Source organism: Pleurodeles waltl, chromosome 7 (genome assembly GCF_031143425.1).
Source record: "Pleurodeles waltl isolate 20211129_DDA chromosome 7, aPleWal1.hap1.20221129, whole genome shotgun sequence".
In the NCBI taxonomy this organism is placed as follows: Eukaryota; Metazoa; Chordata; class Amphibia; order Caudata; family Salamandridae; genus Pleurodeles; species Pleurodeles waltl.
The window spans coordinates 1338153183-1338173445 of NC_090446.1; the positions used below are offsets into that span (position 1 = coordinate 1338153183).

A 20263-nucleotide genomic window follows, 5' to 3' on the forward strand; every position below is an offset into this window, starting at 1 on the left:
AAAAATTTGTGTGCATCCACGAATCTGAATTGGCCAGATGCTTTACCATTGGTTCTGATGAGCATGAGAAACACACCTGACAGAAAGACTGGGATTTCTCCTCATGACATCCTCATGGGCAGAGCAATGAGATTGCCAGCTGTTCCGGCAAATGCTCTTGTTAACAAAACAGATGATATAGTGCTGGATTACTGCAAGAGTCTAGCTGACTTGGCTCGTGTTTCCTTTCTTTCTTTTTCTTTCTCTCTCTCTTACACACACACACACACACACACACACACACACATTCTCCCCCTCCCCACTCCCGTGGAAGCTATAAATGTGCCACAACCCCAAGACCAGTGTCACAGTCTGTGAGCTGGTGATTGGGTGGTCATGAAGAAGCATGCAAGAAAAACTTGTCTGGAACCTAGGTGGAAGGGCCCAGACCAGATTGTTCTGGTTACAACGCATGCTGTGAAGTGTGCTGGGATCCCGAACTGAATTCATGCCAGTCATACTCGAAAGGTGCTCTATCCGCTGGATGATGAGAAAAAGAGTTGTTGAGAATACCAACTGCTATACAGTCTCAAGAAGCAAAAAGAGACTGAAAACAGTAGCAGAGACAGTGGCACATTGGTGAAGAACCAGGTACCCCTCTAACAGATGAGGTAAACACAACACAGAGATGAAATAGGTCTTCTGATGCTTGAGCGGCTTCAGGAACCTCTAACAGGAGAGTCATGTCAGGGGAGGACTCTCCCAGAAGCAGACAATTAAGAAAATAAGATTAAACAGATCACGTTTCCTGAGTCAGGTGAGGAGGGAGCTGAGTTGAATCAAAGTCATGCAGGTGTGACTCCTCCTGAATTAGCTAATTTTGGAGGTGCATCAAGTCAAAGTAAAAATCCTGCAGAACCAAGAAGAATTGTAAGTCCAGTTTTGCAACCAACACTGTCGAGAAAAGGTGCAAAAGAAGATAATTGTCCCACACCGCAGACAAGTGAAAAAATTCCAGATGTACTGCTAACTATAAAGGAAGAGTAAGAACCAAAAGTAGTAGTAACAAGAACAAATGCAGATGATGACCTGAGTGAAGGTGAAATAAGTGCAAATCGAAGATTAAAAAGAAAAAGGGTAGCAAGCCGAAGAGATTCAGGTCCTGAATAGGTGTACTTAACAAATTAATTCCTTAGGCGATTGCACACAGCAAGAAGTCAATTATATCCTAGACAGATTTCAGCAGCAGGCGGGAGAATCAGTTCTTACCTGAATGGTGTGGTTGTTAGATCGTAGCGTGTCCGGGGTAATGTTCGAAATAGGAGACTTCTAAATTCTGCACTCTTAGTTCGGACCCCCTCATACAAGAACAGTTTAGAACTTTTCAGGGTCCACACCTAATTACCCTGCTGCAGTTAGCCCTGAGGGGTGTAACCATAAGTACCATACAGAATCAGATTGGCCACCTAAGGATCAGCCTTGGTACACCTTAAGAGATGCAATGCATAGACTTAAAGAGGAAAGTATGAAAACTGCCATTTTCCTGAATAATGCACACCATCTGTTAGATGGACCATTCGCAGTTTCAGTGCGCAACAGAATTATTCGCCTTGCTCCGCCAGTCTACAAACAAGTAATCATGACTCTCCTAATTAACCAGACAGGGCAGGCTTTGAAAGATGTGCTAGAGGCTGTCAGTGAGTTATATGATTTAGGACAATGGGAGAAACCAGAGAGATCTTCAAGATCTGAGGGACGCACAGATAACAACAGTGTGTCCAGTTGAGGCATGTTTATGGCATAAATAAAAGATGGTATCAGCAAAGAACATATTGATGGGATAGATACCAAAAGCTTGTGGGAGATGTACCGTAAAAGGGGTTTGGATCACAAGGAAGGTGGCAGAAAGGTAAACAAGCAAGATACTAAACGTGGCACACAGAGCCAGCCATGGTTACCATAGGAAGCAAAAGAAAGAGAGAAATATGCTTCCTCACAAGAAAGAGAGGAAGATATGGACAGTGGCTGGTTAACTTTTATGAACCGGGACGGAGGCGAGCCTGCTCACAAATATGAAAGCATATATCCAGACCTCACTTGGGCAAAGGTTGACAGGTTTAAATCAGATTAGGAAATTGGCCAAGCTCCGGTACAAAGTTGGGCTCGTAGAGATAATAGACGCCATGTTGATTTAGAAATACATTGAAAGCATAAAAATGTGCAAAATGTTTGAGCCTTAGTGGCCGAGGCCTCTTTAATTTATGGAAACCCTAGGAAGTTTACTGGACCGCATTACCCCATCACAGGGTTGTGTTGGGTGGTGGTGGGGTTCTGGGGGGTAGACAACAGGCAGACCCTGCTGTGCAAACTATAGTACAAATGAAAATAGGGAGAACACCAAAAAGAGAATATACTGTTTTGATTGTCCCTCTTTTAGAGTAAATACTAGGAATTGACATTTTGAAAGGAATGACTTTGTATGTGAATGATGGCTGTCATCATTGGAACAAAGAGATAAATTTCAGTAGCAGCCATGAGAGTCATCTAAAGATACCCCCAGTGAAGGTGCCTCCAGCAACCAAGGTAATCTGTTTGAAACAGTACTGCTTTCCTGGAGGGCATGATGAAATAAGTGAAACCATAAAAGATCACTTTGATTGAACGAATACAGAAACATAAAGAGACGTGGTATGCCACCATTTATATCGCCAATGCGTTTTTCTCCAGACCCTTGGTGCCAGAATGTCAAGAACAATTCATGTTCTCCCTTGCCAGCAGACAATTCCGGATGCTATCTTTGCCAATGGGGTACATACATAATCCCACCATCTGTCACCAGCTGGTGTCAGAGCCCTGGATGAAGTATCTGTCTTTCCAAGCATGCAATTGACCCATTACATTGATGATATGATAATTCAGGGAGAGACAGAAGAACAGGTGCAGACTCAGTTGAGTGGGTGGTGGAACGTTTGCAGAGGAAAGGGTGGATAATTAACACAGACAAGACACGAGGACCCTCTCAAAATGTGAAGTTTCTAGGGATTCAGTGGAACCAGGGACACAGATGTTGCCGCAAGCAAAAAAAATAAAATAAAGATTCTCGAGTTTGCCACTCCCCGCACTAAGCAAGAAACACAGAAATTCATTGGATTGTTTGGTTTTTGGAGACACCATATCCCTCATTTGAGTCAGATCTTGGCCCCTCTGTACAAAGTGACAAGGAAGAAACATGAGTTTGAATGGGGTGAGGAGTAGCACTGTTCTTTTGATTTGGCAAAAAAAGCAATTCAACAGGCCTTAGACTTGTGGCCAGTGCAGGAGGGAGACAGTGAGTTGCATGTAATCAGGGACATTATGCAAACTGGGGTATGTGGCAAAAACAAGGAAGGACGAGGGTGTCCCTGGGGTTCTGGGACTAGGAAACTACCTGACTCTGGGGAGCATTAAACTGCCTTTGGAAAACAGCTTTTGGCCTGTTATTGGGCTCAAGTAGATACTGAGCAAATAACACTAGGTCATAATGTAATTCTGGGAACTGATATACCAATAATGCAGTAGGTGATGAGTTCACCTAAATCTCAACGTATAGGACACGCACAAGAAGCTAATATCATACGCTGGAAATGGTACATACAAGACAGGGCTCGTCTAGGACCAGCAGGCACTGCAGCCCTACATGAACAGGTGTCACAAGCCCTGTACAGGATGAGGAGAGGGTGCAGGAGGTACCACAGGTAAGAGTCACCAGTGAGATGAGGTACGCCATTTGAATCCTTGTCCGCTGAGTATAGGAAGCATGTATGGTTTACCAAAGGTTCATCCAAATACATAGGCACCAAAAGACATTGGAAAGCAGTGTCATATAATCCAGTCACCAAAAAGATGTTGACCACTACAGGAGAAGGGAAAAGTAACCAATATGCAGAGTTGTACTTTGTGTATTAGGCTCTAAAACAAGAGCTGCCTGGAACCGGTCATATTTACACTGATTCTTGGTCCACTGCCAATGGGCTAGCCACCTGACTTCCCACATGGCATGCACATAACTGGTTCATTCACTCAAAGGAGGTGTGGTGCAAAGAGTTGTGGCAAGAAATGTGGGAAATGCTAGAGCAAAGTACTGTTACTGTGTATCATGTAGATGCACACTGTCCCATTGACTTACTAGAATGCTGGTTCAATTCCCTTGCAGATGACAAAGCCAAAATCTTAGAGGCAGAAGTGGCAACACAGAATTCTGACTTGGTGGGGATGGCTAAATAGGCGCACCAGAAATGTGGACAACTGGGAGAAAAAGGCACTTACAGGTGGGCAGAGATTTGAGGGATGCACATTCCCCTAGATTTAATAAAAACTGATTTTGTAATGTCCTGGTTACCAGATTGCTGTCCCTTGTAAACGTGCCACTCAGCACAACACCATCAGAACTCTGAACTTGTTAATGTTATACCTTGGAGTACCACTCCAGGTCCAGAGTGACAATGGGTCACACTTCAAAGGAAAACTGGTGCAGGACTACTGTTCTCAGCAAATTATCAAGTGGATCTATCATATTCCTCATTATCCACAAGCCTCAGGACTGACTGAGAGAATGAATGGCTTACTGAAAGCTCAGTTGCGAAAATTATCTGATGGGACTTTGAAAAACAGGAAAGAGAATTTAAATGAAACCCTCCAAATACTGAATAGCGGACCATTAACCAATGCTGCAACACCCCTGATGCGAATGCTAACCCCAGCTTTGCAGATACAACCACATGTGGCCACCAACACCATCACAAACTGGAAAATAAAACCTGGTGCTCTAGCTCCTTACAAAGCCACACCAGAATCTGCAGGTCTTGGGTTACATTCTTTACAAGCTTACAGACTGAAACCACGAGACATGGCACTGTTTGAGACAGGTGTTGGAATACAGATTTCCCCCAGAGCATTTCGGATTGATTGCTCCCAGATCTGGGTTGGCCCTCAAAGGTATTCAGGTTTTAGAGGGAGTGATTGATGCAGATTACCAAGGAGAGATCAAAACTATTCTGTTGAATAGCGGAGAAACTGATCTATTTATACTGATTGGAGACAAAATCGCCCAACTTGTCACAATTCCAGTGTATGTAGGAATGGTGAGGCAGGGGACTGCCCCAGCCCTCCTTACAGTACTTGGGGAGGGAGCTTTTGTTTCAACTGACAAGAACCCTGGTGCTGAAGTGTGGGTGGAATCCCCAAATGGCCCTCCAGAACCTGCAGAAATTATAGCCAAGGGCCCTGAGAACATTCTTAGTGATGAAACCAGGAAAGGAGAAATGGGAACACATTCCAGCTGACAAATGTTATTTGCGGGAATGATCATACTTGTCTCCTTTACAGATCATACTACAGCTTGCCTGTGCCATGAGTGGGCTGTGTGGTCTTCTTTCAGGTGTGTGTGTGTGTGTGTGGGGCGGGGGGGGGGGGGGGTCGGGAGGGATCCAGCACCCCCAACTTTAATTCATTGATCGATCGCGTCACGCAACACTCCTGCTGCATCTGAATGACAACATATGGATTCATTTGGCGCAAACCATGCTCAACAGATCAGATTTCTGCAAGGGTGCCATGAGAAGTACTGTGGATGTTTTGTCAACCTGTTTAATATACCGACACCAGCAAGCATCCTGTTAGAAATTTTTAATGCCACTAACCAGGATAAAGATGTGCAAGAACATGACGTGGAAACCCATTTCGGACCCTACGAGTATTGTAGGAACTGTCAAGAAGCAACCGATGAGAAGTGGGACTATCTCACTCAGATAATTGTATACAATATTACTACCGGTGACGTGTGCTACTTTATGTCCTGCAAGCCTTGTGATGTTGGAAAATCCATTCAATTAAGCTAAGAAGGAAAAACATCGACTTCTCAAGACACGTCGTGGGAACACAAAGTTTTGTGCTTTTGCTGAACAAATCAACATTGCAAAAATATGTCCAATCATATGGCTTATCATCTGGTGACTGCTGCCAGTCACATTTAACATGTCAAGTTGCCAGTTGGTTGGCTGTTCTCGTGTGGGAACCTCCCTTTTACCTACATTCCCACTAAAATAACAGGCAGACAGTGTACTTTTACTCACTTAGGACTCATGATGTTTCTATTTAACTCTATACATACTCGTTATCCTAGAGAGACTATGCAATTAAGTGAAGATTGTGATTCAGATATTCAATTATTATCCAAATCTGAATATATATACAAGTTTAAGTCTTTCTATTATAGGCGTGGCTGGTTTAGCTGTATATAATACCAGAATGATCAACAAGTTAGCATGTCTAATGATTAAAAATATTAATCACACTTCTATTGCTTTATCTGAATTATTACTGGACGTACATGGTACTAGAAAAGCTGCATTACAAAACTGAGCATCTATCGACTATCTATTGTTAAAACAATCACAGGTGCTCGGAGTTCGAAGGCATGTGTTGTTTTAACCTTTCAGACCACTCTAAATCTATCCAGGACCACACTGATACACTACATACATTAGTGAAAGGAGTAAAACAGGATGTGGATCAAGGGTGGTGGGACTGGTTGTTCCAGTGGCTACCTGATTTTGGGCAATTGTGCAAGGTCTTGGGTGGAATTTTTGTAGTGATCGCTCTTATTATATCATTATGTTGCTGTGTACAATGCATACCTAATTTGCTTGCAATGTTTAGACTGAGAAAAGTTGATTTTAGGCCTATAGGGTATGCAAGTCATTGGTCAAAGGGTGGAGTGTAACTAGATTTGTGTTTTGACCACTGACTCCACGTTGCACCATGCTGCACTTAACTTAGCTGCCCACCGTCACATTAGCAGTCACCAGCTACAAACTCCATTTTGTATTTTAGCTTAGCCTTAGCTTCACCGCCATGTTAAAAGCTGCAAGTATTTTTCCAAGCACAATAGGTTATACAACATGTTTTTACTCTACGTGTCTGCCTTTTCTTTCTCATCAAGTGCTAAGGCATAACATGGATGAGGTAGGCTGATAAGGATGTGGCTAGGATGAGGTTTATGGTACGGCAGGGAACGGTTTGGTTTTGGGAAGAGCACCTTGGGAACCTGCCCAGTTCCAACGTGTTCCTTTCAAAAAGTAGCCTGAAGTGCCAGAATTCTGCAGGGAAGAGGGGGGGTGGGGGGGGGGGGGGGGAGGATTACAAATCTCATCTCTGGTTTGTATAAGGTATATAAGAGACCCAAAGATTGATGGTGAAGGGATTCAGAGACCTCTGGCAGGGTCGGGACACTGATGCCGGTCATCCTTCCCGTGAGGGTAGATGTCTCTCTCTTCACAGTCGATCTGGGGTCAACAACTTAGTGCTGACGGGAGAAAGATGAAGAAACTGTGCCCCATGATGATGAATTTTTTTAATTCCTATTATTTGCATTGTGTAATATATTTGGCACTCGCCCAGTGTACATCTGTTCATGGCATGTAGTGCTGCAGATTCACATGCTATGCATTATTCCACCATCTAGTCTTGGGCTCGGAGTGTTTCATGTTGTTTTTCTTCGAAGAAGTCTTTTCGGAGTCACAGGATCAAGTGACTCCTCATTTTGGTCATGCTGCGCATGGGCACAGACTCCATTGTTAGATTGTTTTCCCGCAAAAGGGTGTAGGAAGAAGTGATAGAGTGTAAGAATATAAATGTTCTATAAAAATAATAAGTAAAAGTAGATGTCCATTCAAATGTAAATGTATATACATATGTACAAATAATAAAACTGTAACGACTACAGGCTTCTGGGGAGGAGTGAGGGTGGCATGTGAATCTGCAGCACTACATGCCACGAACAGATGTACACCGGTAAGTGACATTTTCCGTTCAATGGCATGTGTAAGCTGCAGATGCACATGCGGTGCATAGACTAAAAAGCAGTTACTCTCCCCAAAATTGCGGTGGCTAACCTGTAGGAGTTGAAGTTGTTTGAAATAATGTTTTTAAGACAGCTTGACCAACATTGGCCTGTTGCTTTGAAAATACATCTACACAATAATGTTTTGTAAATGTATAAGTAGAAGACCATGTGGCAGCTTTACATAGGTCTGCCATGGGTATGTTTCCTAAGAATGCCATTGATGCACCTTTCTTTCTAGTGGAATATGCTCTAGGTGTGAGTTGTCGTTTTGCCTTAATGTAACATGTTTGTATGCATTTAATAATCCATCTTGCTCATCCTTGCTTAGAGATAGGATTGCCTTTATGTGGTTGTTGAAAGGCAACGAAAAGTTGTTTTGTTTTTCTAAATTCTTTGGTTCTATCTACATAATACATTAGAGCTCTTTTGAGGTCAAGAGTATGAAGGGCTCTTTCTGCAATTGAGTCTGGCTGTGGAAAAAGACTGGCAATTCCACTGTTTGGTTTATGTGAAAAGGTGATACCACTTTTGGCAGAAATTTGGGATTTGTTCTTAATACAACTTTGTGTTTGTGTACTTGGAAAAAAGGTTCTTAAAGAGTGAATGCTTGTATTTCACTAACTCTTCACAATGAAGTAATGTCTACTAGGAAGGCAACCTTCCATGTTAAAAATTGAATCTCACAAGAATGCATGGGTTCAAAAGGTGGGCCCATGAGTCTGGTGAGTACAATATTTAGATTCCAAGTAGGAACAGGTGGTGTTCTAGGGGAAATAATACGTTTTCATCCTTCCATGAAGGCTTTTATAACTGGAACTATGAAGAGAGGTGTGTTTAATAGTCTGCAAGTATGCTGATATTACAGTAAGATGGATTTTAATGGATGAGAAAGCTAGATTTGATTTCTGCAAATGAACTAGATAGTATACAATATCTTGTATTGATGCTGTAAGTGGATCAGTATTTTTAGATTGACAGTAATAAAAAATATTTTCCATTTGTTAGCAATAGCATTGCCTAGTTGTAGGTTTGTGTGCTTGCTTGAGCACTTCCATGCATTCTAATGGAAGTTTCAAGTATCCAAATTCTATGATTTCAGGAGCCAAATCGCCAAGTTGAGAGAACTGGGGTTTGGATGCCTGATTTGTCCTTTGTTTTGTGTTAACAAATCCGGTCAGTTTGGAAGTTTGGAGTGAGGTACTACTGACCGGTCTAGGAGTGTGGTGTACCAATGTTGTCGTGCCCACGTTGGGGCTATGAGCATCATGGTGAGAGAGGTCTGACGTAGTTTGTTGACCAGAAAGGGAAGTAGTGGGAGAGGGGGAAAAGCGTAAGCAAATATCCCTGACCAGTTGATCCATAGAGCATTTCCCTTGGATAGAGGATGTGGGTGTCTGGATGTCAAGTTTTGGCATTTTGTGTTTTCGCTTGTTGCGAATAGGTCTATTTCTGGTGTTTCCCACTTTTGAAAGTACTTTTAAAGTACCTGAAAGTGAATCTCCCATTCGTGTGTCTGTTGGTGGGTCCTGCTTAGGAGATCCGCTAGCTGATTTTGTATTCCTGGAATGTATGCTTCTAACAGATGAATGTGATTGTGAATTGCCCATTTCCATATAATTTGGGCTAGAAGGGACAGTTGAGATGTCCCGCTTTGTTTCTTCAGGTAATTCATGGTTGTCATATATTCTGTTTTTATCAGCACAATCTTATTTTTGAGAAGGGGTTGAAACGCTTTTAGGGCAAGGAACACAGCTAATCATTCTAAATGGTTTATGTAAAGTTTTGCTGTTTTAAATCCCATTCCCCTTGAATGGTAAGGTTGTTGATATGAGCTCCCAAACCTATCATTGATGCATCTGTTATTGTGGTCTGAGGCATAGGGTCTTGAAATGACTGCCCCTTCATTAAATTGCTGAGATTCCACCATCAAAGGGACTTGTGCGTTTGCCGGTCCTACAACAACACTAGATCTTACAATTGACCCTGTGCTTGAGACCATTGCTGTGAGAGGCACTGTTGTAGCGTCCTCATCTTCAGTCATGCATGCGGTACTATTGCTATGCAGGATGCCATCATTCCTAAGATTTTTATGATAAATCTTACAGTGTATTGTTGATTTGGCTGTATTTGTGGTATGAGATTTTGGAAAGCTTGTATATTTGGATAGGCTAAGGCTCTTTGCGTATTTAAAATAGCACCTAGGTAAGGTTGTACCTGTGCTGGCTGAAGATGAGATTTTTGGTAGTTGAGAGTGAACCCTATTGTATGTAGGGTCTCTATTACATATTGAATGTGTTGTTGGTATTGTATAATATTGCTTGATTTTATTAGCCAATCGTCTAGATATTGAAAGACATGTATGTGTTGTCTTCTTAGGTAGGCTGCCACTACCGCTAGACATTTTGTGAATACCCTTGGAGCTGTTATACCGAATGGTGGAACTTTGAAATTATAATGCTTTCCTGTTATCACAAACCTGAGTTATTTTCTGTGAGCAGGATGGATGGGTATATGGAAATACGCATCTTTGAGGTCTAATGCAGTCATGTAATCTTGTTTTTGTAGTAGTGTAATGACGTCCTGTAGAGTTACCATGTGAAAGTGTTCTGACAGGATATATAGATTTAGAGATCGGAGGTCTAGGATGGGCCTGAGAGTGCCATCATTTTTGGGAATGAGGAAGTATAGTGAGTATACTCCTGTTCCTTGTTGAGAATGTGGGACCAATTCTATTACTTGTTTTAGTAGTAGCGATTGTACTTCTTGCTGTAATAGAACATTGTGTTCTGGGGTCAGCTTGTGGTAACGTGGAGGAATGTTTGGAGGGGTGGAAATCAACTTTAGGCAATAGCCATTGCGGATAATTGACAATACCCAATGGTCTGTGGTGATGTTTTGCCAATGAGAGTGGAATTGCTGCAGTCTTCCCCCCACAGATGTGTGGGGTTGAGGGATGGCAAATAAGTCACTGTTAAGTGGGGTAGTGGCTTGTTTTGAAGTTTGGAATTTGCCTCAGTTTCTAAAGTATTGGCCTCTGTAAGACCCTCTAAATCCCCCTCTCTGGTATTGCTGCTGCGGTTGCCCTTGCTTTGCCTGGGAGGTAGAAGCCTCAGTGGATTGTGGCTTGAATCCTCCTCTGAACTGTTGTCTGCGAAAGGAGCTTCTATAGGGTGTTGTGTATAATGCTCCCATTGCTTTGGCAGTGTCTGAGTCTTTCCTCAGTTTTTCTATGGCCGTATCAACTTCAGGGCCAAACAAATGCTTCTTATTAAAAGGCATGTTGAGCACTGCCTGCTGGATTTCTGGTTTAAAACCAGAAGAACGTAGCCATGCATGTCTAAGTAGAGGAATGGCAGTATTGACACACCTAGCTGCTGGGTCTGCAGCAACAAGGGCAGACCGTATCTGATTATTGCTTATGGTCTGACCTTCCTCTACAATTTTCTGTGCCCTTTTTTGTGTTCCTTTGGGAGGTGCTGTAGGAGTTCCTGCATCTCGTCCCAGTGGGCTCTATTGTATCTCGTTAGCAAGAGTTGCGAGTTGGCAATTCGCCATTAGTTGGCCGCCTTTGTGGCCACTCTTGCCAGCAGCATTGAATTTCCTACTCTCCTGATCAGGGGGAGGAGCATCACTTGATGACTGGCTGTTAGCCCTCTTTCTAGCCGCACTTACTACCACGGAGCCTGGAGGAACTTGGTGTGCAATATAATCAGGGTCTGTAGGAGCAGGTTTATACTTTTTATCAATGCCTGGAGTAATTACTCTAGCTTTGACTGGCTCACTGTGTTAAACAGAAAATCCTCTTCTAGGGGCTCAGTGTCCATAAGCACCCCATGGTATGCTGCTGCCCTGGAAACAACCTGCATGTATGCAGTAGTGTCCTCTGGTGGAGAAGGCTTGGAGGGGTATAAATCAGGGTCAGTGTCAGGAATAGGATCTGGATTGTATAGTCCAAAGGATCCACTGTATCACCATGTGAATACTGTGAATGAGTTGGTGGTGGGCTAGTGGGTGGAGACGAAAAAGAAAGTTGTGGTAAATGAGGGGGGAGAAGTATGGGCAGGTGCTGGCTTCTCCTTCGGTTTATACATTTTTGCTGGTGGTTAATCAGTTTCTAATTGTTCCTTAAAGGCCAGCTTCCTTTTGGTTTGCAGAGGAGGTGCAGTAACTATTCTGCCAGTCTCTTTGTTGATGTGAATTCTGGATTGTCTTTCATCCACAACCTCAAGGATAGGCTAAATCTCAGTGCCCTCATCAGAAGGTCTATAAGATTGTTCATGCAGTGATTTTGAGCTCTGTTTAAAATGGCTCTAAAGTCCTTGCTCTTCTGAATAAGAAGATTTTTTCGGTTCTGAAGATGGAAGTTTTTTCGGTCCGAAAATGGAGTCGGTTGTTTCGGCTCCGAAGCAGGGCGTCGAGGATTCGACTCCGAGGAGTGAGGACGCTTGCTTGAGTCTGTGGCAGAACTCTTCATGGATTTACTAGACTCCTATACCGACGGAGGTGTGGCCTTTTTTGGCACCGAACCCGAAAGTCGGTCGACGATAGTCTTTTTTCGGGTCGAACCATGGCTCTCTGGCAGTGGTGTACCCAAGGCCTTCAATGTTTTTTTTATATGTTGGCTTAGGGGCAGATGTACTCACGTGTTGTCCAGCAGTAATAGGCCTATCTTCTTCTGATTCTTGTTCAGAGTCGGTGCCTCTGATGGAGACCGCCATCTGCGCCTACATGATGTCGAGATGTTCCGTACTCTTTGACACCATTTCCAATTTTCTGGATCTCCGATCATGCAGGGACTTCTTGGATCGAAACGATTGACAGGCCTCAAAATCGTCTTCTATGTGATCCGGAGAAAGACACAGATTACAAACAAGGTGTTGGTCTGTGTAGGGAAATTTTGAGAAGCATCGAGGACAAAATCGAAATGGAGTCTGATCCATCAGGCTTTGACGCAGTAGGCCCAAACAGGCCAGAGTAGGGCGCACGCGCCCAGCAGGGCGAAATCTAATTTCAAACTGTACCATCGGTTTGAGGCTATGTGGAAACGCGATCGAAACAATACCAACGATTAAGGGAGTTCTAGTTTTCTAAATTTTCCAATTCGACAACTCCGAGTGAGAGGAAACACGTTCGAACCCGACAGCGTAAAGAAAACAATCTAACAATGGAGTCGATGCCCATGCGCAGTATGACCGAGAGGAGAAGTTACTTGATCCCATGACTCCGAAAAGACTTCTTAGAAAAAAAACAACTTGTAACACTCCGAGCCAAACACTAAAAGGCGGAATAATGCATTGCATGTTTATCTGCAGATACACATGCCATCGAACATATATATATATATATATATATATATATATATATATATATATATATATATATATATATATATATATATATATATCTGTGTCTTTGCATATATATTTGCTGTTTATAGATTGAAGATGTTTTCATTTCTAGGTTGCGCACATTTTAAATGTACACTTTTGGTTGTACCTGCCTTCCTTTACGAGCCTTGTAGTGATTTAATAAATGTATTCTCTAGACTTAGAGGTGCATTCCAGAGATTCTTTTCAGTCTGTGTGTATTTCAGCTCAGTCAGCATTGAAGCAAAACGGGCGATTCATGGCCACATGGGTCATGGTGCATGGAAATTAATGACTATAATCAAATGTGATTGTTTAAATTTGCTTTGAACTGATGTTTAATGTTGTTTAGGAAGTTATCACACTCCTAACTGAGTCAAAAGGTTCAAGTCGACCTCCATGGGTAATAGAGGATTATCTTGTGTGTCCTAAATAAAATATACAAGGCTGGAAATGCTCATAGTTCAACTTAGTTAACCTCAGAAACCTGGTGGGATGTTTAGGATGGGAATCCTTGCATCCCCTTTTAAAAGCAAACCAAAGAAAGTCCTTCAGTTGAAGTGTGACAAGTGCCTTTTTTTCTTCTGTAAATTATGCAAGTTTGGAAAAGAAAAAAAAGCAGCTCTCTGAATTCCAAGAAACCTATTGTTTGCACTTTGTGTTCTGAGGACCTGCTCCTTTGCAGCAGTATCAACTAAGAAATGGGAACCCAATAGGGACAAAGTGTGAGGCTGGGGAGAGAAGTAGCATGTGATGTTTTTGCTAGGTGGGCAGCATATTGTGAATGGAGGAGCACAGGGTTATATTAATCATCTTGAGATTTAGGTTTCCTTGTCACCCGCATACCAGCGGGCCGCACAGCAGTGAAAAGCTTTGGAAGCTGAAGTGTGCCTAGTTTACCAGTCACACAATATGTTATGGGGCACACCTGTATTTCTGGGAACCTGGGCAGGACAGTAAATATAAGAAGACAGTGGTCCCCTCTGGAGACCGTGTAAGCCTAGACTTCCTTGGCTGTTTGGATATGAATAACAAATGCTTTTAGAAAATACAGTTACATTTACTCTATGATTCTGTTATTAATTTGAAAATGAAAACACTGCATTGTAAAGAAGGTGCTCCAACAAAGCAGCGCAGTGAATAGTGATAAGTGTGGAAAAAAGTGCTCTGGTGTTATATACAAACATATACAACTAGGGACTAATGAAAATATATATTCTTAACTACAGAACCCAAAATAAGAGTATGCAGTGTACATTAACAATCATTCAGCCCACTAGTGCAATTGGCAATGTTTTAACCCAAAAGAAATTATTTTGAACAGGGTCCTTATCAGGACCAAAATGCGGAGGAAATCAGTAATACAGTGAGTTATCGTTATGATGTAGGTCCCCCAATGTCAGGGCAAAAGTCGATTATTAAAAAGCAAAATTGCCAAGAGACTCTGATGCCTTCAGGGTATCAGTAAAGGGCAGCCCATATTTGGTGGACAGTCACGGGCAGATGCTATCGGAGAAGTTGTCTGCTATGCATGGTGGAGTGTCTAGGCTTGCAGGTCATATGAGGAAAAAACACATTTCTATTTAATAAACCATCAGTGCTGATTTTATGGCTCACTTTTTACCGAGTCATACAAGCAATACAATATATTACACCACAGGAAGCTACACAGTTCAACATCAAAATAACTTTAAAAACGGGTTACAATAATGGTGACAAAAAGACAAACGCTGTGTGCTTACACATTTAAAATACAATCAGTCCATATACTTTGCCACCTCCCCCACTTACAGGGTTACTGTCCCTGTGGAGAGACAGCTTTGCCAATAGTTACCTGAATTAGTTCTATGTTGAGTTAGAAAAGTTCAATATGTCATCGACCATGTGTTAGGTTTGTACATGCAGTTGCTTTCACTTGCATGGCATACATTAGTACATGCAATACCATACTCCTATCTTAAAGTACATGAATATTCCAAGTCACCAAGAAATTTTTCTATAAAACAACTAAACTGTAGTTGGAGTTCCTTAAAGGGCTCAGAATTCCAATATGACGTGCCATTTACCTTTACACGTTAGGTAGGGCACACCCTCTAGATTATAAACTATTGTAACAGCATCTCACATGCACTTCAATATTTACTGTCATGCTTCCTCTGACGGAAGATATTTTGGTTGCAAATAAGCAGAATAAATGGCGCATATGCACTTTGGATCTAATTATATCGCTATGCAACTTGTAATTTGTTACAATTGTTTCATGCAGTCAAATAAGGTGACTTTAAAAGCGGACCTAGTGTACTGTTACAGGCAGGCACATGTCTGTTCCCCTGATCTTATTACCAGAAGTGCAATAAATAAAAATGCCATAAACTGTTGCATATTAATTAATGTATGTTCTTCAGAAGAGGTTTACTGTAAGCCTTACATTGTCTATTAAGTACCAGTTTTAGTGGCAGTGTTTAATACCTTTTTCTTGTCCATGAACATTCACTATGGCATTAGAACTCAACTGTAGTAATTTATTTGGCGTGTGAAGCCGTTTTCCTACTGCAAGAGAGTTGTGATGTCGCAGCTAAAAATAATATATTGGTTTTCATATAAGTAATCCAGGATTCTATTTTATTACATTGCTGTTCTATGGAGCTTACCGATGAAAGTGTGAAGCTTTGAGGTGCTGAAAATGACATGAAATTAATATATCCACTCAATGGCATGAAGGTCTTGGATGAGAATTCAGTATGGTGGGTGACTTCCTGGCAGGCCTTGCCTCAGAGTCTGAGATAGTTTATTCATTTAATAATTTGTTATAGCTGCAATTTTTGAATGTCCTGATCGGACAAATTACATATCTTCAGTTACGCCTTATCTGCAAGAGACAATCTCTAGTTGCAGATTCCCGGTGAAAAGTGTCGCCGAGCGAGTGCCGCCTTGGAATCTCCAATGTACAATACTGTAAACACTGCGTGTTCTCTGTGGAGGTGAACAGATATAACCAAGGCTCTCCCCACTGCTGAAAGAGAGACCTTGTGCCACCTCTGGATGGAGATGCCATTTGTGATAGACAAAGTATCGTCGGCTGGGTTTGTCTACTCTGATTTCAGAGAGCCAACCAGATGTTAAACCACCATGCATATGTCCTGCTGTTCCAGCCAAGTCCAGAGGCGCAGAGCCCCTTGACAGAGTCCACAACCCCACTCCACCTTGCCTGTTGCAGTACCACATGGCCTGAACCAATCGTGGTTCGTTAGACACCACTGCAGATCTCAGGAAGATCCCTCCGAGATCTGGACCGTGTTGGAGAGATTCCCCGAATGCAGTGCACACTGGAACTTCAGGTCCCACCAATGTGGAGCCCACATATGCCATCTGACATGTTTCACCAGCAGGATGCAGGAGGCCATGAGGCCCAGCACCCTTAAGAGTCATTCTCACCGAAATCCAGGATAGAGGCTGTATCATAGCCTAAATATCTTGGACTCGCTGGTGGAAAGGATAATCCCAAAACTTCAGTGTATTCAAAACAGCTCCGATGAAAGGGAGCATCTGACAGGAAGTCAGGTGTGACTTCGCCGAAGTCCACCATAGTCTGGAGGTTGGAGACGGCAGCCTGGGGCAAGCATGCCTTCAACAGCCAGTTATCGAGATAGGGGAAGACTGAAACTCCTGAACTGCGCAGTTGAGCTGCGCCCACTGTCATCACCCTGATGAACACAGAGGGGCGCTGGTAAGACCAAAGGGGAGCACAGAGAACTGAAAGTGCTTGTGGCCTACAGTGATCTGAAAGTATCATCTGTGAGCAGACAGGACAGAAACGTGGAAGTAAAAGTCCTGCAAGTCCAATGCTACCATTCAGTCTCCTGGGTCCAGGGCAGATAGCACCTGAGCCAGAGACAGCATTTTGAACTTCTTCTTGAGGAAGAGATTGAGGGGTCCAAAGTCTAGGACAGGGCAGAGGTCCTTGTCCTTTTTGGGCATGAGAAAGTAACAGGAATAACAACCACTACCTACGTATGACACAGGGACCATCTCTATGGCTCCCTTGGCCAGGAGAGTTGTAACCTCCTTGAGGAGAACTGCCAAGAGATCCTCCGTCATCCGATCATAGGATGGTGGCATGGATGGAGGACTGCCAGCAGAGCAGGTGATGTTTGGAGGCAGCTGCTGGAAAGGTGGGGGTGAGGGGTGAAAGGGTTTTGTGGCGAGAACACTGGCTCCCTCATCCACGAGGACATTGGTTACCACATCCCTGGCCATGCAGGGGCTGGGCAGCATGCATGGCACGAGGCTGGATGGGGACGGAGACATGGTGGGATGCCTCTTTTGTAGCCATAAAAGGGGCAAAAAAAGCAGACAGGGCAGCAGCAAAGCCCAAGGGCCTGGACGTAGCATGAGAATCCTTGATGCACTCGAGTGCAAAGTCTGCTTTGTCTCCAAAGAGACGAGTGCCATCAAAGGGCACATCCGGAAGACTGACTTGGACACCCCTCTCAGGGCCACAGGTGATGCAATGGTTCTGCACTGGGAGTCGGTTGTGTCCAGTCCGCATCTGATTCTGATTTTGCTGTCTCTCTCTCATCAGCAACAGCTTGAGAGAGTACAGCCCGGCCTCCCCCGGGACCATATCCCACAGCATGTGGGAGTACAGCCCAAAAGGCATGCAGTGTTCACGAATAGCGATGCCAGGGTGGAGGAAGAAAACATCTTCTTCCCAAGTTAATCCATCTTAGATTCCCTATCCATAGGTGCAGAAGGGCTTGCGCCCCGGGATGTAGAGGCTTGGATAACCAAGCTCTCAGGGGAGGGATGTTGCATAAGGAACGCTGGGTCAGTTGGAGCAGGTCAATGGCGGTGGACAACAGTCCTGTTCACAGGAGCCCCTGTGCTCTGTTTCGACCGGGTACACAGCAGGACATCGGTAAGCCTTCATTGAAGGCCAATAGGGGTTCAGAGGATGAAGCCCCAGGCTGAAGCACCTCTGTCAGAAGGTTAGTCCTGACTGTCACCGAAAGCAGGTCGAGGCCCAGGACCTCAACCACTTTTCTCACTACCATGAAATAGGAGACTCTCTCCTCTGTAGCCAAGTAAAGGGAGAAAGCATGCCAGTTTCGGAGGAAGTATCCAGACCACTGGCTTCACCCAGGTCTGTACGCCAATCCAAAGGGTCTTGTATCTGGTATTCTAGAGGGTCAAGCGACCCCTCCCATTCCACATCGTGATCCAACCTATAAAAGTAAGGGTCAGAATCAGACATAGGGGGCAAGGCCCCTGTCTACGTCAGATGCAGCGTCATGCAATGCTGGTCCTGCTCCATGTCAGTCTGCAATGAAGATGGGATCAATGCCACCCGGGGGCATGGGCGACGTCAGGAGCATTGACGTCAGTCGTATCACGTCCATCTTTCCCGATGTCAGATTCGGATCCAGGAATGGATCCATGGGTACCCCCTGGAGCCGAGGCCAAAGCCGCCGGTGCAGAACCCGAGGGGGGCCCTTCCGACCCCACAGGGCTCGAAGGCACCCCAGCAGAGTCAGACTTTCCAAAGATGAGGCACATGACCTCATCAAATTATTTGACTTGGGGAGGGGTTGCTTGGGTTTCCAGGAACTCGGGGAGGCGCAGAGTCGACCCAGACACAGGCTCCGTGAACATATCCTTAGAACGCTCCTTTTCCCGTGTCTCGTAGGCTGGTGGACGGGGTGAAGTGAAAACGCTTGTTCTTCTTGTGCCTCGACGTAGCTGATCTTTCCGAGAACTTGGAGTGGGACAATAATGAAGAAGGGGGCTCCGCGACTTTTCCTGGGACCCTCCTCTCAACAGAGATGCGGAGCCGAACACAAAGTTGCAAGGAGCTCTAGGGACCTCTACCACAAAGCTTTCAGATTCATGGCCTGACACTCTGTGCACGACTACAGGTCGTGGTCGTGCTCCAGACACCACAGGCACATGTGGCAGGATCCACAGGGCTTGAACCCAGTCTTATGCGAAGACATCCTCGACGCACCAGGAGCATCGACACTCAAAAATCTTCCACAAAAAGATCAGTCAAAAAACGACTGAGGGGTAGCTTTTCTTAGGATCAGCGCTAGGCTGGCATGCAGACTGAAGAACTGACGTCAGCATGCCGGGGTGGCGCCTATGTAGTTCCTGCAACTTCATGTCCTGAGCGGCTGATTGACACAGAGCCAATCAACAGCACCTGACGGCGTGCAGGGTACTGCTCAAGAAAAATCTCCAGATACAGACTTACGCCTGGAGGAAATTCTAAGGTAAGGAATCTGCAAATAGATGTCTATCAGATCATCATTCCTCAACCATAATCCTGGATCCATCTTGCCTCATCCATTATCCCTCATTCCACTTCCATTTTGCTCGTTCATCATACTTAATCCATCTAGCCTTAACCATCATCCATTATTCCACATCCATCATTCCTTGTACACCATCCCTCCTCCTATATGACCTACTCTTTTCTAGGTTCTCTTTGCCATGTCCAGCCCATCCCTTCTCCTTCAGGAACCCTCTGGGCATAATTCACCTTCCCCGGCTTTTTCCTACCCGTCACCGAGGGAAAGCTCTTACGTCCTTCTTTAGGACTGTTGTGGGCTGATGGCCCATGGGATTTCTCCTGGGTTTCTAGGCCATCTGCAGCTTGTACCAAGGCAAATGTGCCCCAGGCCACTTTTATGGCCTATTAGCAACCTCCCATTGCATAAATAAACTAAAGAGATTACGTTTCCTTTCACTTTTCAGTCAGTCTTTGATCTTCCTGCTACAGATAGGATTCCTGTGATGCCGGTTGGGTGCTGTGTAGAACTGTATCACCGCAGTGCTCTTAATTAGCAACTCTCAGTAGCAACAAATTCACAATTAGTTCACAAAGAAAGCAACCACTGGATAGCCACTGGACCAGTGGGCGTTGTAGATTTTCTTCAAACTTACAGAGCGGAAAAATCAACCTGAAGGTTTACATGAGCACTAGCTGCATTACACAAAGTCGCATTCTTTTTTAGGCATGGTGAAATTATGTGATCTG

General features: G+C 44.0%; 1 long non-coding RNA gene across 1 annotated transcript in view; it reads right to left on the reverse strand.

Moving 5' to 3' along the window:
* Positions 1-15084, reverse strand: part of LOC138246269 (uncharacterized) — a 99573-nt gene extending 84489 nt beyond the window's left edge. Inside the window, exon 1 of the long non-coding RNA XR_011194256.1 lies at positions 15062-15084. This is a non-coding gene — a long non-coding RNA (uncharacterized lncRNA). The remainder of the gene's footprint in view (positions 1-15061) is intronic.
* Between the last annotated feature and the right edge of the window lie 5179 nt (positions 15085-20263).